Here is a 19,426-nt window from a genome sequence, read left to right on the forward strand (position 1 = left end):
AAAGCATTTTCAAAGAAAGGCCTGGAAATGGCAAAGCATGGTACGTACTTCCTTCTCTTGGTGAAAACTAAAAGCCAAAGCTTGGTTCTTTTAACATGGTGTTTTGGCCCAGCTCTCTAGTGCCTGTGCAGAGAGATTTTCTCCTGAGAGAAAATAAAGTATCTGCAACTCTTCTGTAGTTTTTAGCAGGCAGGTGGTTTAAGGACTGATTGTACCATCTTGGATATTGTTTGTGGGGAAGCCAAAGGTGGAATGGGTATAGGGGTGTTAAAGGATGCAGGGGAAGAAGGTAGGAAACAGAGAGGTGTGAAATGGCAGAGAGGTCATTGTCACCAATAAATTCAGTGCTCTGTGTGTGTTGCACTGTATCACAGGGCTCTGCCCAGTGGCAAAGAGGGTCTGTGAGGGGAGCATGGAGAAGCTGGGGATAAAGATTAACACTTCTTGCATTGTTCCAGGAGACCAGACACTGTAGAAAGTGTGGAGAGGAGGTGGTGTCCTGATGTGAGATAGCAGATATTTTAAGAGCCAGCAAAGGGAACAATCCTGATCAGCAGAAAGAGGAGGAAAAAGCTGCAAGATCTTGAGTGTTTGTAAATCATCCTTCTCTTAGCTAAAGCCGAAGCTGTCCTAAAGCATCTAGAAGAGAGTAGGGTATGACAGGTACTAGATTGGTTCTAAGAGATGTGTTGTGTCTGTATTGTTTTCAGTGAAAAAGAACTTGCACTGCAGCTTGGAGCAGAACTGTGTGGCAGAAATCAGTGGTGTTTTCCTCCTGCAGGTATGATTGTAGCTGACCAGCCTCATCATCTGTTTCTGTGGAACCAAGAAAGCCAACTGGCTATCTGTGTAGATGGAGGTGCTCACCGCTTGCCTCCCTGTGTCTGTGCCTGTATTAGCCTGCTGTGCATTGATGTATTTATTAAACAAATTATGGGTGACTGACAAAGCAGTTCTATACATTTTTGAGAAGACTTTATCTCCCTGAACCATTTATTTTATGCTTTTAGATCAGGGGAAGTTGGTGGGGATATGTATTTTTCTGTGCTCTGGTAGCCAGTGCTTCACTATGGTATTCCATGAACTGGATCTTGAAATTTCCTATTCCTGCCTTCCTATTCCTCAAGCCTTCTGGCCGGGGATTGCCCCATTATCAACATAACAACCAAAGGGAGGGGTTACACTTTTTGTTTGGCCAGCTCTGGCTTGTTTGAGGAGTTTCCTGCAACTTGTTTGCTCCAGGAAACTTAGAGCTTGGCAAATGGGCTGCTCAGCCTGATTTCTCGTGGATATGAGAGTGGCTTTTCATGTGTTTGCCATGCCCTACCTATTTTTGCTTTAGCACTGTTTCTTTCACAGTACTTGGAAATATTGCCCGCAGGGGCTGAGGCATTCTCTGTGCCTTCCATGTGAAGTGGGTGCATGTGGGAATGTGAGTATGGGCGTGTCTTGGAGGCAAGTTTATTAATACCACTGGAGATAATGGCCTTGGCAATATTTTGAAGCATCCTGCTCCATTAAATTATAGACTTTGTGGAGACAAAGAGATTAGGGAGACCAAGGAAGATTATTTCACAAAGCATAATATTATTGTAATTTGCTGGTCTTAAAAACTTAGCAGAATTCAGTGGGAAAAATTAGAGGCCTTAAATATGCTGAAGTTCCTACAGCTACACTGGATGACTGACTCACTCCACCTTGCAAGTTAGTGTCCAAGAAGGCACAAAGAAATACATGTTTGTACACTGATAATGTTAAAAATATTTGTCATTGATCAGTTGTGTGTTTTGAAAAAAAACTGAATCCTTGGCTTTGTTGAGGTCTGCTAGGATAAGTAATAGTGCATATTTTCTCCTGATTAATTTAATTTTTTCCATCCCTGTTTTTGTTCATGGTTTGTCTGCAAACAGACCATAGAACATCCCAACTATTCAGCATTTATGAATTCCTTTCATCATCTTAAATGCAAATACTTCAAGACGGGGCCAGGATTTCTTATATGTTCCTACCATGCTTTAATAGAACAGTGTCTCAGTCTGGAGTGAATTTGGTTGTCTAGGCAATGCTTTTCCTGTGTATAGTAATTTATTTTCAAAAGAGATTTTTTTTTTTTACCTGTTTCTTATGTACGCCATCTTTTCACAATTTTTTTGTTAGAGCAAATGTCTAAGATTTTCCCAGCATTCCAATTGGATTTTCATGACTGCAGTTCCTTCAGCTGTTCATATTTATATTAGACAGCTCTGCCATGGGCTTAGTGACTTTCATTTGAACCAAGCTCCTAACACCTTCTCTCAGGTAGGCTACAGACATCACAGATTCCTACTGATTTAATTTGCTTTTAATAGTAATTTTTGTTGCCCATTACCATTCTTCCGTATGAGTCTGAATATCTGACATATGCATAAATCTGGTCAAGGTCTTCTGACAGAAGGAAAAATTATTTATTAACATCTGCACTGAAAAGATGAAACTTCTGTGATGTATTTTTCTGAGATACCAGCAAGAAGTGTGACCCCATGTTCTATGGGTTTTCTTCTGTGATAACTTTCTTTTGCAGCCTTCTTTTTCCATGGGATTTCACTGAGGTAGTCACCAGTCCACAGTTTCTGCTGTCCACATTTGAAAACCCAGTGAATTCAGATGTATGAGCTGGCACATGTCTCTGTCATTTCCAGAATAAATCTGCACATAGGTGTCACTGTACTGGTTCTGGGGCTTTATGCCTCTGTTAGATCTTACACCCTCTGGTAATTGTGACTCATATCACTAACCTTTATCCTGTCTGATATTTGGGTGCTTTGTTGCTGCAGCTCATTCATTATTCACACCACAAAGTGTGTACATCTGCCTAGGTGCAGCTTCAAGCTACACCAAGGAATTTTAGTTTTCTATTTCTTCATCACTATAAATGGAACTCTTTATTACAGAGCACTGGTCCTTTGCAGGTACAGTGCTCTCATTTTATCTTACCCAGAGCTCCTGAAATTTTCTGTTACACTGACACTTACTGTACTCTTTTTCCCATATTAAACATCTTAACAAGTTCCTCAAGGCTACACCTCTATTTGTGATTGCTTGAGTATCTGGGAAAGCAGGACTGTAAAACCTGGTGTGTGTATATATATATGTACTATAGAAAGGGAAATTTTGAATTCTTAGAATTCTTTATTGTGTGTGTTATATTTACTGCTAATTAGAATAAATACCTTGCACTCTGCATGAAATTCCAAACACTGCTCAATGGGAATCTTGACTGTTCCCTACCCCTGAAAGTTGAAAGGGAAAGTATGCTTGCTTCACCTGCTATTTCAATGCTGACTGAATTTATTGAGGAAGCTTTTCCCTAAAGTGGAAAGTTTAAAAAAATTTTGCTGATTGACCCCAGCTAGAACTGTCATGGTCTCCTGAGGCAGCTCTCCCTCTCCCCTGGGAAGGAAGTTCATCCAAGTTCCCCAAGGTAAGCCTATATCTTTTACAGATATAGACAATAATACTGCATGGCTGTGCATACCCTGATGATGTTTTCCTCTGCCATGGAGATGAATACAGATCATTTGGGCACAACCCACTAATTTAGGCAGCAAGAAAAGAGGTAAGTGTTTGTCTGTGACTGTATCTTTAACCTCTACTGTAGAGGCACCCCAGGGTCATGGACAATGTTTAGGGCTGATGTCCTGGTAAGATCTGGTCCAATTTCTGCTCTGCTGCTGATCCACGTCTTTGTGGGGTTTGCACTCCTTAAGACTTCTTGTGAGTGTTGGTGAAGAAACACATGTAGAGTGCTGGAGCAGCTGGTAGGCTCTGCTTCTGTCTGATCCAGTCCCTGCACCCTCTCTCCACAGACTTGTAACACCTTAAAATTAAAATATAATGCCTTAATATTAAAATACAAAGTTTTAAATGGTCCTGACCTTGACAGGACCTAAAGCAGTTATTTCCACTTTGCTTGTACGTCCTGACTTGTATTTGGCAGCACTACAACCACTTGAATATGTGCGTGTTACTGAGAGATCTATTTGGCTTTTCTGTTCATTATGCTCTTTACTGCCTCCTTGTCATTCTAATCAACTCTTCTTTTTAGTCAAGAGAGGCATGAAAGAAGAAAACAAAATCCAGTTCTGAAAAAAGCTATATACTGAGCTCTGAGGAAACCCCTTTGATGCTAAAAATGTGATGTAATGGTTTCAAGAACAAAGAATGTCCCTATCGTACCTTCTGTTGTCTGGTTTTGAGGAGCTTATCTTGCCTATTTTCCCACCAATCATTTTTTTAAAATAATTAATAGGGTAAAAATTAAAATCAGAATTCAAAGTATCCTTCAGCTGACTTCAATATACCTTAAGCATGTGGGCACTTTGGAAAATTTGACCCTGTCAGTACAGTCTGTGTCCTTCTCTGAACCCCTGTCTTGCTTCTCTAGAATGTGAAGTGCTCTAGGGGAGAAGGTACCAGGGTACATGTTTGCACAGCATCCGTGATCCCAGGCTCTCATCCTCAGAGCTCTTAGTGCTGCTGTCATGTTACTCAACGTGTCTCCTTTGAAGTGAACATTTCCCAGGTCTTGCAGATCCGCTGCCGAGGCATCAGGTTAGCGCTGAGCAAACCCGTTCTGGGATACCACTCACCTCTGGAGCCGCTGTAGAGGCCTCCCACTGTACTTAAATTGGCTGGGCTGGGACCAGCATGGCACGGAGACAAAAGCAGCTCTAGCTGTCCTGGGGAACAATGGAACAACCTTAGCTAGTGCTGCAAGAAAGCAGATAGGGAATGTCTTTGTGCTATGCTAATGCTGGGAAGTCAGCACAAGAAATCAGGTATACAGCTCCTGAGAGCTTCTGGAAAGCAAGAGGAGTGAGTTTGCTTTCTTTCCTTTTTTCTTTTTTTTTTTGTCAAAGTTTAAGTTGATTCTCTCATCTACTCTCTTGCCCCCCTTCCCCCTCTGCTCCCTAAGCCTGCTTTTGATTTGGTTTTATTGGCTAGTGAAAGGAATCATTTACTAGTCAAGGGCCAAGCAGTGACAAAGGAATGCAGGTAAATTAGTTTCAGTTCCTATTTCTCCCTGTCTTCCTCCTTTGGAATTTGAGCTTTAGAAAATAAAGTCCTTTTACCCATACTGCCCCCCTCTTTTTTCCCAAAAGGATTTCCCCCCTTCTCAACCTCTCTTTCAAGAACTTCGTTTTTGTAGCTAAGAAAACCCCCATTAAAGTACCTAAAATGTCAAGGTGTACAACGCATTCAATGAAATCCAACCGAAATGCGTTAAAAAAAGCTCCACAACTTTCTGCATGCACCTTAAAAATGCAAAAATTAACTGAGAGTGTCATAAAGCTTGTTTTAATGAATAACTGTGTACACACTGGAAGTTTTACATGCACATATATCATGCTTCAAATGCTTAAATGTAGTTAAAGTTTAAACATTTTGCAGAAGAAGATATGCAAAAGAACTTGCAGAGAATCAACATGGAGAAAACCTGTATGTTCAGTCTTTCATCACTCAGTATTATTGAAGTATTAAGCACTAAGTAATAGTGTTAGCATTCAAACCGTCTTTCTCTTTTTTTTTTTCTTGCTTTTTCCTCCTTTGTAGCTTATCTTCCTTCGGACAACTTGCTTCAAATATACCTGGATGTTTCACCGACTGTACTCTTAAACAAAAATCTTTAGAGGTTGAGGCCTTCTTTTCATATCACATTGGTGTCCTTGGTAAATAATGTAGTTTAAAATGCTCTGTGATGTTAAATAGTACAGCGTTGTGGCATTAATGACAGAAAAGGGTTTGTTTCTCATTGGTAGCTATTTCTATTAGTTATTTCCAATTTCTGACATAGAAATAGAACTGTGATTTATCTTTTTTTCTTAGCACAGCAAAAAGTTGTGTATTCAGTCTTAGCTGACTTCATAATTGGATGAATTTTGTGTTCCTGCATGCACAACACAAACTTGAAATACAAAAGAACTCAGTTCTGTCTAAACAACTGTAAAGTTTTGGACAGCAGCTGGAAGAAGCCAGGAAATGTAAGTTAAGACTGATATTCCCCACTTGCCTCATGCTATTGTGAGGAAAAAACACAATGATGAGAGAGGTAAGAACACAACGTCAGTCCTAACACTGCATTTCCTGGCTTTTGTTTATTTGTGTCACAGCCCTAAAAAATTGTCTTTAATTTCCTCAAAAAGGGGGCAAATATATTTTCCAGAGTGGTGTATTATATACAAATGTAATTTATCTGTCCAGGCAGAACATTGGCTGTTGGGGGAGTAGAATCAGAATTTGCCACGATTTTCTCAGTAAAATCTCTCCTGTATTTTCTAGCTGTGTTTAAGTACAGTTACTTTCGTTTGTGATTTCCATCTGATATTCAAATGGCTGTTGGAGACCAAAAAATTCCTCCTCCCAGTGGAGCAGTACCTTTCATTAAACACCTACTAAAGGTGTTTTTACAAATGATTTCTAAAGTTCAGTGGTGGTCTGCTTTTATTTGATTTAGAGCCACTGAGTCAGTTTCTTTTCTCCTGGCGGTTTAGGAAGTACAGAACTTGCTTGGAGCTGGGAGGTCAGATGGAAGGAGTGAGATCTGTTGTGTCCTTCCCAGAACAACGCTTAGGTTGGATCCAGGAGCTGCTGCAGTAAGAAATGCAGCTCTTGGTTGTGTCAGAACTGAAGTATGAGATTCTTGTTCTGTGGTGTGAAAGGAAAATGGAGGTGGTGTATATTCATAACTGCATGAGTGACAAGTTATGGTCATTTTTATCTGACATAGCTGGAATTTTTTCTACTTCATGATTTTGTTAACAGAGTTTTAAATACTTACATGTGCACATCTTGTTACATTTGTAACTCCTTGGACAATATATGAGGCAGACCACCTCCACTGATTCGATATTAAACCTTGTTTAAATTCTACAGGTTCTTTAAAAGCATCACTGTAAGCACAACTAGATGTCTTTACACTTAGTAGTCCTATATAACAGGATCATATCGAGGATGTACAATATTTGTACAGGTTCCCACTGGGAGACATCATCATTATTATTATTATTCACTTTAAGTAAATATTTTGAAATACTAAAAGATTAGATTTATTTAATATGTATTTAAATTTTCTTTAAATGTATACAGAGGAGGAAAAAAGTTATCAGAAATATCAAAATCACATTAAATATCTAAATTATGAATATGAACATGAAATGTCCAATTAAGAATTCTTGAGCTCAATATTTTTTTTACCATTGAAAACAAATATGTGTGCTAGTAATCTAAAACTTAAACAGTCAGATTTCCTGCTGCAGTGAGCTTCTATCCATTTTTCCTGAAAGAATGGTTTGGGGAGGAAGTGTTTGTACAATATTAAGAAGAACAGTGATGGTAATAACTGAAATTTTATACCAATAAAAATTTTGCATATATTGGCCCAATTTTGTGATTGATTACACATGTTTAAATGTTAAAACATTATAATGAAGTCTCTCTGCCTCTATAGCAATTTTTATCAGATAAACAAATGCCTTGGGATCAATGGATCCTCTTGTCTCAAAACCAGAATGATTCATTTTCTGGTCTGCACCCTCCAAGATATTTTGCATAGTGAATTGTGTCTTGATGAAGCAATAAACTGGATTCTGATAGTCTACCCCACTTTAGATATATTTATTTCTCAGAAAAGTAACTCAATTTCACAACTTCGAACCCAAACTGGAATTGGAAATCATGTAATACAGGGATTTAGATCTGTCTATGATTCCCAGGTTTGTATTCAGTGTATTTTAAAAACTGGTCATATACAAATATGATGGACTTTGCTGTATATGGCGAGCACTTTTTCTGCTTTAGTATGGCGCTGTTAAGAGTTTAAAAAAACATATGTGAAGTCTATAATTATAGGTAGGGGTTAAGCTAGAAGGACAGAGCCAAAGCAGTTTGGTCATGAAGACTTTAACTCACTCCGGGCAGTTCTCCATACATGCTCCCACCTTCGCTAGTTCCACAGGTAGCAGATTAAAATCTTTGGGAAGCGGCCGAGGTCAGACCCAGCTAAAGGAGGCTGAAGGGGAAAAGGGGAAGAGCGTTTGTGAGCGATTTGCGATCATTTGGGAGCTCCGGGCCGAGACACCGCCGTGCCCGGGCCCGCGGCCTCCAGGGGCCGCTGTGACACCACGAACCCCGGACCGTGGCTGCTTTGAGGGCTTCTTTAAACAACAACAAAACATCCAACTTTGAAATCTTTTTTGTCTTCAGATGTTCCAGACCAGGATTCCAGCAAAGGAAATGAAAAAGGGAAACTAAACGAGCTTTCCCCCGCCCCCCCCTTTCTCTCTCTCTGGTTTCTATTTGTAATACTTTATTTCTACAACAAGCACAAACCACTAGAAAGGCAGAAAACAAAATATGAATTTTTCCTTCCTTTTTCACTGTAAACCTCTGTAAAAACAATGAAAAAAATTCTGGACTATATTAGATGGCCTGTTTCTTGTTTCTTCTTTTTATTTTTTTATTTTTCTCTTTTTTTTTCCCCCCGTTTCCTTCTCGCTTTCTGTTATACTCACTGAACTGTTTGCATTTTAACTTTGCAGGAGGAGGAAAAGAGGAAATAATGTTTTGTAGAAATACGCAGTAAATACCAATTGGACTACAAGAGACAGCAACTGATGGTATGAAATGGTTATATTTTATGTCAAAATTCATCCAAACAGGACAAAAAGTACTGGATTTGGTGTTAAGAAGCTGCATCTATCAGACATGATAGCCTTCTAAAGAAGAAAAGCCTATGTAATATTCAAAAGAAAAATGGCACTTGCTATATGATAAAGATTTCATTATAGGTCTCCATCAAACATTATCTTACATTCTGGAAACAAATAATAAATTATATAAAAGAATTTACTTGACGCATATATTTAATTAGGGTTTATTTACTGTGGGCTATATAAACACTTTTGTTTCTATTAGAGGAAGGATTTGTATCTGCGAGTTCTGCCTTGAACATTTCAAGTTAAAAACAAATGTTTTAAGAAAAGACACTAACATAAAACAGCCCAGTGTTGGCTTTGTGTCTTTGTAAATGTCTGTGGCGGTTTCTCCTTGTCTGAGGGAAAGAGCCATTCATTAAATTAAAAGTGAACCAGTTAAACTGGACCTTTCATTGAAGAAAGTCTCCCAGTGATCCGTGCTTTATTTGGTGGATTGTCTTACAACACAAATAAACCAAGGGGTTTTTTATCTTGGGATCTAAAAATACTAGAAAGAAAGGAAATCCAAGCAAGGCAGAAAATACTAGGAAATAATTTCCCATTAAACAGACCCTCTGCCTCCATATATCTCAAATCATGAAAGTACACAAGAGAGAAGGGCTCATATTCCTTTTTCTCTCAGGTTAAAAGCCAGTGACAGAGGAAATCAAATTCAAAGGTACCGTCAATGTTTGCAGTGTTCAGAAATAGATAGGAAAGAAATATACACTGCAAATCCATCATGGCTCTTTGCTGGCAGCTAACTGCTAAATGTAGATGATGTTGCTGCCTCTGAAAACCATTGAAATAGGATCCTATGTGCATAAATGTTGTGTAAAATGCATAGATATTTGGGGCAGGTTTGAGATATTTTTTATTTTCTGAACAAAATTTGCAGGCATTTATTTAGATATCTCTTTTGGCTGACTTAAATCCACACTTCACATTCTCTTTTTCCTTTCAAATCTTATGCAGAGCTTTACAAACCCTGCTTAGGAACATTGTGTGATAATGAACAACAAAGAAATCAGTATAGTTTGGGAGAACAATTACAGTAAAAGATGGAAGAGTTTAAGAAATATTTTTCCTTATGTTTTTTTTTATTTTTGCTGAAATTGAAATCTTGGTGATTTTACTTATATTTTCATATTTTTGTAAGCCATTTGGATGGAGAATTTTCAAAAATAGACTTTTAATAGTTGTGTACTTTATGAAAAATGGGAAGAGTAGTGGACTCTGAGATACAGAATTGAAATTCAGAATAAAATAGAGTCTTGTACACTGAAATTGGATGAATGCATAGCTGATTAAATTTTGGAAGGCAGTTAGTAGTTTGATGTAATTTTTACTTTTGGATGGTGGAACTCAGATGCTCTAAAGGAGTCCAGACATGTTCTGAAAGGTCTCTTGGTGCTCATGCTGATGAGCAACCAAAGGCACCAATTCCCTCTGCATAATGTTTACAGGCACATCTATTTATGTACAAAGACAAATTTTATCTTCTGCAAACACTGAAAATAGCTTTGCCTTTATCGTTGCTTGTCAGCAGCATCCACACATAAATATAGCACATCTCATAAAATTTCTTTTGCACCCACAATGAGCCTCTAATTAATTCTACATATAATTCCATAGCATTAATTATTAATAAGTATTAAAACAATTTTAAAAAATAGAGCCATTCTCAGCATTATGACTCTGACCTAGCATGTCTGGGATGAAAGAATGTACAGAGATGATAAATGCATTTTTTGTTTTCTTGAGATAAAGACGAAACAAAGCTAAATGAAATGAAACAAATTGTCACCAGGCTGCTGTAATAGGCAGATCACTTTTCTGTGCATGTGATTTTTTGTTTAGTGACATAGGCATGATTATCCTGACATGTAAAAAATACTTGCCAGTAAATTTGCTCACTTTTGTGAGTATGTGACCAGGTTTTAAGAAAAATGGATATCTGCATATATTCACAGATACTTTAGATAGAAAGTACTTGCAAGTTTAACCCCACGGAATCTGGTGAGGTCTGTGTGGGAAAAGTTCATGATAAAAGCACAGACAGGGAAGAGGGAAGAGATCTGTTCTCTTTTCCTTGCTGGAAGTCTGTGGTGTGCAATGCTGGGAGCAACTGTCTGAATTTTTGTGTCTCTGTAGGTCTTCACCGAATGAAAGGGGTGTGAAACTCTGCAGCTTCTGCCCACAGCTTCTGCTCAGCCATCGTGGGAGTCGCTGCTTCCTCAGAGTTCCCTGCTGAGAAGGTACTGTAGCCACTGTGAATAGAATTAGATACGATACATTCTATCAGTCACTACTAAAACACGGCTCCTTCTAAAATAAAACAGCCAGACTAGCTCTGAACCGCAAGAATAACCTGCATCTTGACCCTTTCTCTTCTATGGCACTTGCAAGGCAATTCAGTGCAAAAAGTAGCAATGAAGTGCAAAAAAAAACCTGATGGTTTACCTTTAACATTCTGGTCCAGTAGAAGTTGAAAACTAAACTGTACTAGCAAGGCCTGATTTTAAGTTTTGGCTTGTCTGATGCCAAAAACAAAGTATGTTTCTGACTGTGATCTGGTGTTAGGGGGGAGCACATTTTCTGAAGGCTTCACTTCTCACCTGGGCAAATAAATAAGGGTTCAAAATATCTTCTCCATCCAGGGCACATCACATGGGTTTAACTCATTCCAATAATATGTCTAGTCACCCTAAAAGGCAGCTTAGCTGTTCTGATAATCTGGCCATTTGTGCAGAATGGAGCACAGCGTGAGTGTGTTTATTTGTGCCAAAAATGCACATGAGGACCGTCCATGCTGGACTGCCAAGGGCTCCTTTTTTCAAGTGGTGATCATTTGTAATCTGTGCCCTATAACTGTCAGTGTGGGCTACCATATATCTGAATTGTCTTGAAATGTTGTTTATAAATGAAAAGGAACTTTGTGCTCTGCCTGTTTACCCAGGATTTCCTGACATTCAACAGCCTTTCTGGAATTGTAGTTTTGCTGCAGTTGCTGAATATTCACTGATATGGGAGAAGCAGCTGCTGTGAACATCCATGTAGGTTGTCTCACACTGCACAGAGATCTGAGCAGGCACCATGAGCCCAGCTTGTCTTGGATTGTGGAGAACACTTGGATTGCTTGCTGAGTCACTCCACACATGAGGTCTTGCTGCTGTCTAGAAGCCCTTTCTGTCCAACAGTCCATACTCAGAATGGTTTACAGCAGTAGTAAGAGAAAATTTCCAAATGCTTTGCACACTTGAACTTCAGACAGTTTCTCATCCTCATTAAAGCTGGTGACTGGAAGTGCACCAATCCTCTTCTGGCATATGATTCTGACTCTCTGACTGATACAGATGAGAGGGGTTTGGTGTAGCTTAACAGTCGTACTTTGAAAAAATGTTTGCCTTATACAGTTAAAAAAGAAAAATTGGTTAGGGTTGTAAAGGGCTAAAGGGTATAATCTGCACTATCTGATCCATTTGCCTTATGAGCTGCTACATTGAAGCACAAAACAGCCACTTGATTTCTTAAGCACCTGAAGAGGAGGAGAGGCAAGGGCTGGAGAGTGGAGGAGAGGGGAGCAAACAAACCCTGGCCAAAGCTTTCACCACAGAAGTTTCATTGTTTTAATTTAGAAATAGTCACACACTTAAAAGTTGCCAATTTTTTCCCCAGCGTTTCCATTAGCACATTTAAATCACAGTTGTTGGAAAGCTTGGTACAGGTAAAAATACACTTCTCATAAGCTCTTGGAGAACAGCGAGGGAAGTAAAATAAGTAACAAAACACTTTTCCTTGATTCCCCTCCACCCCCTTCAGCAAAGTCACCTAAAAATGAGGGGATTAACTATTACCAGTCAATAAGAAGCACTTTTGAAAGAGGAAGCATTGCTATCCAGATTTGAGGGAAATGAAGCATTTATTGGAACAAAAATATACTCTTTGTTCACGTTACTTCATTGAATTGTGTATTCTCTTCTAAAAGCATCAAAAGCAATTGAAGAAAATGTTTCATGCCGCTCTTTCTTTTATCACTCAACTTTTGTTTTCCTGTTTTACCTCCTTTTCTCTTTTTCCATCTTTCTCATTAAATTACTAACCAATGCTTTGCTAATTAATGCCAGCTTAATTTAATGTCTAATGATGCTCTGTCTGTGTGGGGAGTTTGATTTCTTTTTGTGATTCTGGCCTGACCATTGAGATTAGCAGCATCTGTACAAAGCTGCAGAGTCTCTTGGGGCACTGAGCAACACTTTTTTTTCACAAAATCAAAGTGACTGGCATGTAGGGTTAGTAGAAAGTATCTCTTCATAAAGTGACTGCAAATGCTTTGCAGCTTTCTGCATCAGCTGATATTTACTCACTTTCTTGTAGATTATTAAAGCTGATGGAGTTAAGTACAACATTATTGTAATACAGCTGCAAATTGAGCTGGGAAAACTATTTTTAAGAAAAATAATGAAAATTTTGTCAAATCTCATCTATCAATATTCCATAACTATTTACATAATTATACCTATCACTGGAAAACACTAACAAATATTGCAGATGAATATGCTTCAAGCTGTAAGTTGTTTACAAATAGTTTTCAGAGACTTTTTTCCTTATGTATTTAAAATTTTTATCCCACTGGCTATCTAGATCACATGATACTCTTTCTGTTCCATTTTTGTTAAATAGCTCAGAACAAAGGCAGGATGACTGGCAAGTTTTAAGTGTCACTGCTGAAAGAGTTGGCTTTACCAGACCTGTCCAGAGAAGTTGGGCTGTGATGAGCTGGTGTCTGAGGCAACCAGGTAACTGCAAAGCAAATCCACACAGGCTCATGGTGGCTAAAAAGAGCACTGGTGCAGGCCTTGCTTGGCTCATAAACATGCACTCACTGGTGTGATAGACTTCAGTGTTTGTTGTTTCCAATCATATTATTTCTTTTGTGTATTTGTTTTTTTTCTGGTAGGACTGGAAAGAAAGTGTCTTTCAGATGTGTGATGAACTTGTCCATCATAGTCTAGCTCTTAATGTATTTATGACTCCTCCTGCAATGGTAAGTAAGTTTATCCTCTACTGGCACCATCCTGCATCATTTGGATGAATACACAAAATTAAGGAGCATCCTCAGTTTTCCTGTGAGATTATGCTTTGAAGCAGAACTTATTTAGGACACAGTTGAATTCTGAGGTTTGTTTTCATTTCAGAAGAAAGACTTGCTACATGATTGTGTCTTTTTGCATGGTAACATGCCGGAGTAGTATGCAGGTTAGATGTTTAAGGGAAGCTAAGAAAATGCACATACTTCCAGACACATATATGCTTCTTACATGACTTTCACCCATTGCTTCATACAACCACTATTTACATTTGGAGCTAGTGGTTTCTCAAATGCTTAGAGCCCACAATTGAGCCCAGATTTCCAAAAGTGCTTGGCACCCAGCAGTTCTCACTGAGACATTTTTATGGCCAGATAATCAAAATTGCTCAGCATGGTGGAAGCTAGGGAGTTTTGAAAATCTAGCCACTTATTTTAATGCCCAAATGGAGGCTGGATTCTTCAGGAAAGCCGGTTCATATATTACTGTTCCTATGACTCTGTATTAATCCTGTAAGTACTTCTTTTCTCTTATGGACATACAGTCTATCATATATGTGCCCACTTTAGGACTTTCCCAGTCATTCTTCCATATAAATTGTAATTACATTGGTTTCATTGAATTTCAGAAGTTGTTGGTACCATACAAATGAAGCAAAAGTTCAAATGAAAATCATATCCATAATCACAGGATTTTTCTACAAGCATTTTTCTTTTCAGGCTTGACTTGGAAATGAAATAAAGACAAGAGATGCCCATTTCCAGGTTAGGAAGCAAACAAAACCAAATTGTAGAGGGTGAGAGTTGCTTAGCTGAGCTGCTTTTTATAAAGCACTTTGACAGCTGAAAAGAAAAACATTGAGGTAACTTGTAAAATGAATAACTTCAGCTATTACATTTGCAATTTTCCACTCAGTGTTCCCTGTCCTACTGCGCAGAGAAACTTGGTGGGACATAATACCCCAGCAATAATAGTCAGCTTTGACTTTGTACTCTGCAGACATTAACTACCTCACCTCACACCCCTGCGAGGTAAGGAAATGGTGTGATTGCCACCTTGCCTCTGGCACAGCAAACACTCTAGTTAAAAGTTAAGGTTTGCCAAGAGAACTGCTGGCTGTGTTTTTCCTTTCTCATTTCTCTTCACAGTTGCAGAACTACCTCTTAGTGCCCCAAGAGATGTACTTTCTCTGCACCATTCCACACACCTGATCCTTATCAACAGATGTGCTGTTCTGTTTGGGACAATAAAGGATTATTATTAATATTTTGTGATGGTTGAGATATTTCACAGCTGACTACAAAAGGTTTGTTTTACTCAGGCATTTGTTAGACGTGAAGGGCAATTCCTGTACTTTGTAGAATTTCAAAATGTGCAATTAATAGCAGACTCCATGCCTTACAAAATCATTTGGAAGAAGGCTTAAGGAATGTTAGAATTTCTCTGTGCTGCAGGAGGGGCACCTGGATGCAGAGTCAGCAGAAGCTGTGACTGAGACAAAGAAAAGTGGGGAATTTTTTTGTGGGACCTGTGTCATGCAAACTTCCTTGTTCCTCACACTGGCTGCTAGGAGCTCAGCATCCCCATAGGAGCTGACATGGTGCCTGGGAGTTTTGTAGCACTCAGCTTCAGTTTCTGAGGGATCCAATCTCTGTGAGTGAAGGAAAGCGTTGCAAGGCTAGGTGTTCCAGGCAAGGACTGGTTCTCTCTCCACATGCTGCCCAGTGAGGAGGTGTATTCTCAGTAGCAGTATTCTCATACCAAAAGAATGCCTTAAGTTGGATCCTCTGAATAAAAAACAGCTTCCAGTGCATTCACCTGTAGGCTTTGTTCTACACAGCTCCTGTTGAACACCATGGTTCCTTGCTACCTCTCATCTGGAAACTGACCCTTTTTTTGCTAAAGACTGAGCAGAGCTACCTTTTCAAGGGCACCCAGGTAATTTTCCCCAGGCTCCAGGTTCCCTTGAGCAACACATATGAGTTTGAGTCTTACTAGAAATCAGTAGATAGAAGCCCAGTTCTTTGAATATAATCAGGTACCTCTTACTGATTTCAGTAGAGATGGATGTATAAATATGTTTAATATATTGGACTATGGCATGTCTGAATTAATAGTTAGTGAGGTTTTAATCATTCCCTCAGACCAAATTTTCCTTGCTATTTGCACTCTATGTCTCTTATCTTGGCCACCAGCTCTTCTCTTACGGAGACTGAAATGCACCGTGGAACTTCTGTTTACAGGGTTTGGTTAACATTTTCCTGGGAAAGCATTAACCTTGGGATCATCCCACTCTGCTCTCTTCTTACCCCAGGAAACATATGTTTGTTTACTATCTTCTCTCAGCTGCTTGTAAGCAGTAAAGTCAAGATACAGGCATGGGGAGAGGTGGGTTGTTTGCAAACCTATATCCAAAAAGACTTCATTTAGCTAATGGTAATCAATAATGTAAGTAACTGCAGGGAGGAGATAGGTAAGAAGTGGCTTGTGTGGTGTGGGCTGATGAATTCAAAAGGAATTTGTCTTTTAATTACTTTGCTGCTTTTGAAATGTGTGCGTAAGTCTTTCCTTCAGACAAAGGGAACTTAAGCCTTCAGACAAAGAGATCTCTGACTCACTCAAGGCATTATGACACTAACTGCTTGCAAGTTCATTCTGCTGCTGGATCTGCTTCCTTAAACATCTTGTTAAGAAACCTTTGCCAAAAATTGTATTTGAGGCTGGCTTAACGTGGTGGTAATGAACTCTTTCATCTGCTTTCTTCCAGCAACAAGTGATAGCTTAAAAGGAGGGTGCTGAAAAGGAAAAAATAAGTGCTATGTTAGTACACTTATTTTTAATAGCATTACTGGTAGTGGCTGGCACTAAAATATATTAGAATCCTTTGTGCTGTTCGCTACAAGAGGTCCAGAAAACCAATGTTAATGTCTGCATACTTTGTGACAGCACCTGATATTCTTAATAACAGGGATGATAGTAGTCTCCAGGTCTCCATCCCTCCCTCTGTACCAAAAAACCCTAAACCAAACAATGTTGTTTATTTGACAAGTAAACACACTGATGACTGGCAATTGCTGTTATTAAAAAAAGACTTCAAACAGTGGCCACTTCTTTGCAAGATCATTAAAAATCTACTGGCAACTGCATGCAGATTAAATTGACAGCTTGAGCTTTTGCTCTTGTATTCTGCAATCTTTTGCCCTTGTAATTTCCAGTGGAGAATTATTCACTGTCTAATCTAAGACGTTTAATTCCCTGGTGGGTAAAGCACAGACAACAGCTCCTGGTGGAAAAAGTAGTACAGTGATATTATCCACCTTAATGCATTTATTGCCAGCTCCTCTTGCGCTGTTTTCTGAAATCTTTTCCTACTACTAGAAGAAGACAAAGTTAGGTTACAAGATTGCACCTGAAGCCCCAAGCTCAGATCTTTCAGTGTATAACTTCAATGTAATTTCAGTCAAGAATCTGTCTTGTGTATAGTTTCATGCAGTGTTCAGCCTGCAAACTGAATGATTTAATTGCCCTGCAGGGTATGCAAACCGAATAAAATTAAGTCCACGTGAGCTACTGTCATCTCTTTTGGCTTGACAAGAAAAGGTGATGTTAGTTTTGCATCTGCCTTAGTGTTATTAAATCTTTCAGTACTTTGGGTGTGTCATACTTTGGGATTTCATTAAAACCTTATCATTAACTAAAGGGTCATATTGCTGGTCTTGATCATGGTAGAGAATAGCCTGAAAGTGTGTTCCCTAAGTATGGTAATGGTTGAAAAAAAGAGAAAGTTGGTGAAAATAGTTCCCACTTTGTTCTTTTGGAATCCAAAAGTACTGCTTGCTCTTAATTTATTTTTCTCTTTGTTTTTAAAATCCTGTGACTGTCTTTCAAAATCATGCAATTGTGAATTTACACATCAGTTTTGCAGATATGGGAAGGGGCAGTTCTAAATTCTTTGTAGTGGATTCATGCTGGGGAGCTCCTGACTGAGTGATGGGAAGTGCCACATTGACTCAGAGGTTCATTCTGGAAGCAGATTTGTGCTATGGAGAATGTAGACATTACTTGGCATTTGAGGTAGTGTGTGTGAACCAGGATAGCCATGCCTGTAAGATTGCATCACTGCAGGTGTTCCCTTTCTGCTAGGCAACACTGGGAATGCCTTGGATTTGGTAATTCATGGAAGAAAAGCCTGTCATTGCTGTCTGTGCTACAGTGTTTACAAGCCCAGAATCAAGCTTTGTAAAATGAATCCTTTCTCCTGTTGAGCAAACACACCAGGGCCTTCTGCTGTCTCCCTTTCCAAGTAACATCACAGGCCACACTGCTCTGGCAGAGCCTGCCTAAGCCTTTTGTTTCAGCAAAATGCACACCTGCCAAGGACAACATGAAGCTTTACCAGCCAGTGTTTCTTCAAACAGTGCTCTTGCCCTTCCACCCTAGCCAAAGAATACTTGTGTGTTGCTGCCAATTTCTGCCACTGGATACAAGCAGTGGGGAATGCAGGAACTGTCACTAAGTCTCCAGAAAAACAGGACTTGGTATATTTTGGCCAAAAAGAAATCCATAATCCTTAAGAAACAAGGATTGCATTTCATGGACATCAGTTTAATGGGAATGGAATGGCAGTGAGATGTAATTCATATTCAATGGGATGTATATAAAGTAAGCCAAAACAGTTTCTTAGCAGACGGCAGGTATATGATCTTAGTCCCATTAGGATACCTCTGGAATGTTGTCCATTTCTGCAGTGGAGTTGCAGTGGGTTTTCATGAGACACACCAGCATCTGGCCCACGGGAGCAGCTCATCTGACCTGATCCACTGGTAGCTGAGGTTGCTGTGTACATCATTGGGAGCATGTCTAGATTTTCAGATAGCATATTTCCAACCACAGTGTCTTTTCCAAACTCTCTGTTTTGAAGGCAATCAGCATCTGCTTTAAGGGTATTTAATGACTCTTCAAATGTGAACAGTCCACTGGCAAGGCAACAATATCTTATAAGAAATGAACATCTGTTGAAGAGTTTAAAAGATTTTCTTGTTCTGTGACTTGGGAATTTCTTCACTGCTCAGGATTCTCTGGGTAGAAATAACATCCAATATAATTGTTACTTTCTCTTTGTTCCCGCAGAGTATAGATTGTGGAATGTCTCTTGAGCTTGAGCTTTTTTCAGTTTATGAATATTGTTTCTGTTACAGCTTCTATATTGAGTAAATGGGCACAAGGAGAAGAACACCCAAGATTTAAAACACTTGGTGAGGGAATGATAACTATGTGGTTGTTTTATTGTGTCCTACTCATTTTTCAAACTACTACATAATCCTTAGTGGAAACGCCAAATAAATTTGTTTGATTAATTAATGGGTTGCTTCCTTAGCAGGTATGACTTACTGTTAATGGAGCTCTAATAAGGCTATGTTGATTTGTACCGTGGATCCAACTCTTTGAAGCAAAGAACTATGAAGTACTGAGTATTCTCTGTGGGTGTGCAGAATTAAATATTGTCCATAGGGTGTGTGTTCATGCATATGTTAGAATTTATGTTTTTGGGCCCTAACTTTCTTTTTGATATGTTATAAAGAAAAGGTCTGGGAGATTCCCTTC

At 39.0% G+C, this 19,426-nt stretch overlaps 1 long non-coding RNA gene across 1 annotated transcript; it reads left to right on the forward strand.

Moving 5' to 3' along the window:
- The first annotated feature begins 8,603 nt into the window (after positions 1-8,603).
- Positions 8,604-13,532, forward strand: LOC132081662 (uncharacterized). The gene is made up of 3 exons (XR_009419706.1): positions 8,604-8,654; positions 10,887-10,990; positions 13,416-13,532. It is a non-coding gene; the product is annotated as an uncharacterized LOC132081662 (long non-coding RNA).
- Positions 13,533-19,426: the final 5,894 nt, after the last annotated feature.

Source organism: Ammospiza nelsoni, chromosome 18 (genome assembly GCF_027579445.1).
Source record: "Ammospiza nelsoni isolate bAmmNel1 chromosome 18, bAmmNel1.pri, whole genome shotgun sequence".
NCBI classification, from domain to species: domain Eukaryota; kingdom Metazoa; phylum Chordata; class Aves; order Passeriformes; family Passerellidae; genus Ammospiza; species Ammospiza nelsoni.